The following is a 5,855-nucleotide window of genomic DNA, read 5'->3' as shown; positions in this document are numbered from 1 at the left end:
CTTTTCGTTTATATTTGTGAACATTTATTTATTTATGTACATACATATATACATACATGCTAATACTACTTAAGCACAAGCTTATGCGCATGTGTATTTGCTATTTGCTTGTTTGGAGGTGCACATGTAAATTTGAAAGCTTATACCTGTAATTTGTTTCTTTATAATTACCGAAATTCCCATTTTTTCGTTGAAATAAACTGCGATTTAAGTAATTAATTTCATTGGCCTTGAAGCGGATTCTCTTTTTTTTTTGTTTGAAAGTTTTTCGTTTATGGCTTAACTACTTTCTCAACAAGATTTTGTTAGAATTTTTTCAGAAAATATATATATTTTTTTTCAATCTGACAGTGGCTTTCGATTATCTGTAGTTCTTCGATTTTATAGCCGATAAATATCTAAATTTAACAATTTTTGTTAAGAACAACAAGCCGTTTCTTTTGCGAATAAATTTGGTTTTGGAGTTTATGACTTTGACGAATTTAGGCTGATTGCCTTGTTTCTTTCCCGGCTTTGTAGCAAATCTATATGCTTATGTACATACATATATGCACATATATATATGTATGTTCAAATACTTACACATGCATATACACACATATATATAATTTGAAGTATGTGAAATAATTTCTGATCGCATTTTTACACCCATTTGTCATGGATACTTAAAATTGGGCATTAAACGAATTCAAAACATGCGTTGAATGGGCTTAGAAAACGAAATGCGAGTATTTGATAAGTAGGAACTAGCGCGATCCTGCCTGCCGTGCAAAGGCCTCGCATAAAACATAGACAAGAGAGAAACCCTGCAGTGATGCTAATGAACTACTCGTAAAAACGAAGTGTGTGGAATAAGTACTATTTAGTGTAAGAATAAATGAGCAGGGAACACATGGACAACACCTTATGTATAACATAAATGAACATTAGGGTGCATCACTCTCCACAGAAAAAAAATTGTTACTGTTCTTCCATGGAAATTATAAAATTTATTATATTTTTAGAATTTCGACAAAATATTTCTGAAAAAATATTAAGCTTGATGTAAGTTAGCGCGATTTGAAAATACCTCCAAAAATCTAATTATTTTGATTGAGTTGATAAAATGTTCAAAAATTTTTATGTAGTCCTTTTAAGCTTAAACTCTTTTATCACCTGAGGTGGGTTTTTGTAAAAAATATATTTAAAAACTAATTTTATTTATAAATAACTCGATTTTTAGAAGTCTTTTCAAATCGGTCTAATGCAAGTAAATCTTAATATTTTCCGAAATATTTTAGCAGAAGTCTTTAAAAGTCATGCATTTTCCAATTCCCGGGGAAAAACGGCGACTTTTTTAGGTGAGGCACCCTAATGTATATACATTTCTATAGTATGTATGTTTGTATATACAGCTGCATGGCAATGGTCAACAACTGAAAATGCAAGACTTAAGGAAATTAAAAGGACGAGGTGGCATACTTGATGAGAAAATACAAATATTATAAAATAACGTTATGATTTCAAATGCTGCAAAAAAGAAAAATTATAAAACCGAAAAATTACTATTTATTACTATTAAAGAAAAATTACTTATTGTGCTGAGCATCCAGAACATAGTCAATGTGTTAAATTTCAATTAAAATCGCCATTTCAGTACCTATGTATAAAAAACCACTAACATTTCGCAGTTGGTAATTACGCTACATAAATTTTTGAAATAATTTGTATAGGTGGCAGTTCTTTTCAAAGATGTGTCTGAATAAAAGCATATAGCAACACTTTTTGTTTCATATCGCCATCTCATTGTTAAATTTCCTTTAGCTTGAACCGAATAAATAGATTGAAATTTCGGAAAGTTGGAAACTTAATATAATTTTTTTTAACAAAGATTCAATAAATAAATATAAATTATAAAAACAAATAAATTGGTGGCACTTTTTCAAAATCGTTTTCATAGTAAACATCCTTCGCTTGACATCCATATAATAATATTTCGTTAAATTGAACTTGTCTTTTAAGCAGGTGGCAACTCTCTTCAAAAAATTTATTTTCGAATTAATGCTTTCTTATACATGCTTCGTTTAACGCTGATATTATAATATTTCATTTAAGTAAGTGATTAAATTTAATTCGACTTTTAAGCAGGTGGTAATCCTTTCTGAAAATGTTTTCGAAGTAAAGAGCAGCAAACATATTTTCGCACTTGCTCACAAACTTTCAAATTCATGATATTAGTTGGATTTTATTTAGCTTGTCACTTAAAATGATTTTGAGTTTCTAAAAAGGTGGCAACCCTCCCCAAACATATTTTCGAGGAAAATCGTTAAAAAATGTGTTATAAATTTAGAGAGAGAATTAGAAATTAATCGTTCTTAACCCCTTTCGACTTTTTAGGCCAGTCTGCAGCTCTTTAGAAAAGCAAAAGATTTCAAAATTACTTGGACACATACACGAAATAACGGCAATTTTTTTTTCTTGACCGTTTTCTTGAGAGCTGCATACTGACCTTTTAGGCTTGAAACAAATCGGTCCATAAATACAAGTTGTCTAGATATCTCGACTCCAGCGCCACCTGGTGCGTTATTTGGTTGCCTATGTTGGGACGAGGGAATAACCTACGAAAACTTCATTGAAACCATTTAATAACTTTGTTGATTAGCGTGTTCAAAAATATTGACTTTATTTTATGTTATGTACAGATTCTAAATTTGAAATTTTCTTACAAGTGGCGAATAGAAAATAAAAATAAACAAGCTATTATAAATTAGCTTAGTCATTTACAATGCTATACGAAAAATAGCAGTGACCATAAATTACTTTTGAAGTAAGCAAAAATTCTTCTTCGGGATGTTATAAAATTGTGTTTGCTGTTAAAAAAAAAAAACAAAAATTAAAAAACGCAATTTGGCAGCGATGAATTTTAACTCCCGCCCATTTCGCATTGCTGAATGATAAGCTTGTTTTAGTAATATTTTTTATTTATGTATGTATGTATTTAAAATTCATATAGATGTATATTTTTAGTAGGTATACCTAAATAAAGGAAAGTGCTATTTTTTCGCACTAAACTGTATAACAAAAGCACTGACTCTTCTTATGAAGTTCCTATTTTATTTTATTTTTTTCGTTGAGTTTGATGATTTCTTTGTTGCTTGCCTGTTTCATTTTGTTCGTTGCTATTTTTTGCTTAGGTTAATTAACATTACAGCTTTTAAATTTTCGACTACATTGTCTTCCTTTCAACACTTTTCACATTAGCCTACAACTAATGTCAGTGCTGTTTATTGCTTTTAAATAACAGTTGCAAGTTTTTTATTTAATTTTTTTTTTCATATTTTATTTCTATGTGCATACATATATACAATTACATTGTCAATAATTTTATTTTAATAAATTTACCTTAAACGCTATTTGTGTTTGAAAGTCTATGATCACTTTAATATATTTTTGTTGTTCTTTTTTTATGTCAGCAAAAGAGAACGTAGTACAATTAATGCCAGCTTATTAAAATAAATGATTATTAATAGAATGAAAATTTTAAATTAATTTATAATTATAGGCGTATATTTACATAGAGCAGATAAGCTTAATTTTTTCGGAAATAAGAAATATACACGCAAACCTATGAAGTAATTTTTATGAGCTTAAATTGCTAATTGTTTGGCCGAGCTTCTCCTCCAATTTGATGCTACAACACAAATGGAGCAACTCAAAATTGTGCGCAGCTTCCGAACGGCAAATGTTTTTCCATGACATGACCGAAATACACTCGAATTTGAATGCTTTTCATGGATAAGTGCCCTGCAAAAAATTCGACTAGTCCGGGATAATTCTCGAAACACTCACAAAGAAATATGCGCCTAATATCACTTTTTATCCCCGATCAGAAAGAAAAACGACGAGTAGTTCTTAAAAACTATATATTCTACAGAATTTTCTCTATCATTTGGTATCCATTTTATTATTCAACATTAGACTGAATTTTTTTAAATAATTTTTTGAATTAATCATATACTTGAAACTTCAAAGTCCGTTGAAAAAATCCTGACGTCAGAGAGAAAAACCAGTTTCACTATATCAGGCCCATAGTTTTGTGAATGTATTGATTGTTTCGTGTATTTTGAAATTTCCAAGTCATTCAATTTTATTATCACAATAAACTTTCTCCGTTATAACTGTGTGGTTTTTTGGTGGTCAGGTGGAATCATCGGTCCGTACTTCTTCCAAAATGAAGCTGGTGGCATCGTCTCTGTCAATGGAAAGCGGTATAGATTGATGGTCGCCGACTTTTTTGGCCGCAATTTGAAGAAGGTGATCTTGACAACAACTGGTTTCAACAAGAAGGGGCTATGTACCACACACGTACACGTGAAACAATCGAATAATTTCGCGGAAGAGTATGGCGAATCGAATACACAAATAATTGTTAATGCTTGAATTCGAAAATCCGGATATCCGGATAGAGCTCCCAGCTTTACTGCTAAAGGTAAGCCTGAGGGCCTGTTTAACAGTATCAATCTTCATATATATAGCCTTCGTATTCTAGCATGCAAAGACTTCAAACGATTTTTTTGACGAAGTTGTTATGAGCGATTTTCTTGAACATTCTTCCACAGAAATCTGGTCGGATTTGCGTCAGCTTCAATTTCAAAAACTTATGTATGTATGTACTACATATGTACATATTTTTATTGTAGTCACTTTTAGAAAACCCAAAATAATGAGCGCTATATTTTCAGTTAACTGAAAGCAGATTTTGAATTTTAACTACGATTACTAAATTTAGAATTTACTCACTGAATAAAAATTACGATAGGCAATTAAAACAAATAATCAGGAATAAAAAAATCTTGCCATTGACTATTTAATTTTGGTTATTTTTACCTTGTAAAATAAAGAACTTTTCCGTATCAGTTGAAAAGGGTATGATCAAAATTAATTTTATGAAATGAAAATGGATTTATTTTTTCTATTAATTACTTCTGATTTTTTTCCCATTAATTGTAAACAAAATTTTTCATTATTTCTAACTGTAATCGATTTATAATCAATAAAATTTGCAAACACCTACAGTGCCGGCCACTTGAATAGCGCCCCTTTGATCCACAGTATTGACAGTTTTCCTTTCGTTCAAGTTTCTAAAGAATCGCGTTGATTTATGAAAATTTTTTTGTTGAATGTGTTAAGCATTTTCTGTCGCTCAAATTGAACGGACTATGAAACTGCAACTCGGATTTGCATGGTTTTAGCTTGGAATATGGTTTATTTTTATAAAAAAAAATTAATGATTATTACATAAACAAAATAAAAGCTGTGAATACTAAGGATCGAAGCAGGCGCTATTTAAGTTGCCGTCACTGTATTATTTTTAGTCAATCAGTGGACAACACCTGAGCGCTGGATTCACAGGGCATAGCTAATTGTTAACTTGATTACTAAGAAGAGTTAAATTATGGATTCATGTTCACTATCACTTAGTTGACTATACAAATGCGCAGTAAAATCGAAAACTTTTTCCTTCTACAGAAACAATAAAATTTTTATCACAACTGTGAATAAAAAATCGATAGCTAAATCGTTGTCAATACTACTATGTACTGTGAATACGGCTTTGAACGATATTGGAAAATTTCAAGCACCCATAGTTGTGGGTTTTCAGTGTTTTTATGGTACTTTTTTAATGTTAAATAAATAATTTTAAATAATAATTTAAAATATGAACCCTTAAATTTTTGATTGGGGATCCTTTCATATTGTTCTACATACAAAGTAAAGTATCTGATATAACTTGACATTTGTACACATTAGGTGCGTTCGCGTAGCGGCTAATTGTTCAAGTTTAACCAAAACTTACAGGTTTTTGCGTTCGCGTA

This window comes from Rhagoletis pomonella, unplaced genomic scaffold (genome assembly GCF_013731165.1).
Source record: "Rhagoletis pomonella isolate Grant_MI unplaced genomic scaffold, Rhpom_1.0 Rhpom_scaffold_00001, whole genome shotgun sequence".
NCBI lineage: Eukaryota > Metazoa > Arthropoda > Insecta > Diptera > Tephritidae > Rhagoletis > Rhagoletis pomonella.
Note: the sequence above shows the minus strand (reverse complement) of the source record.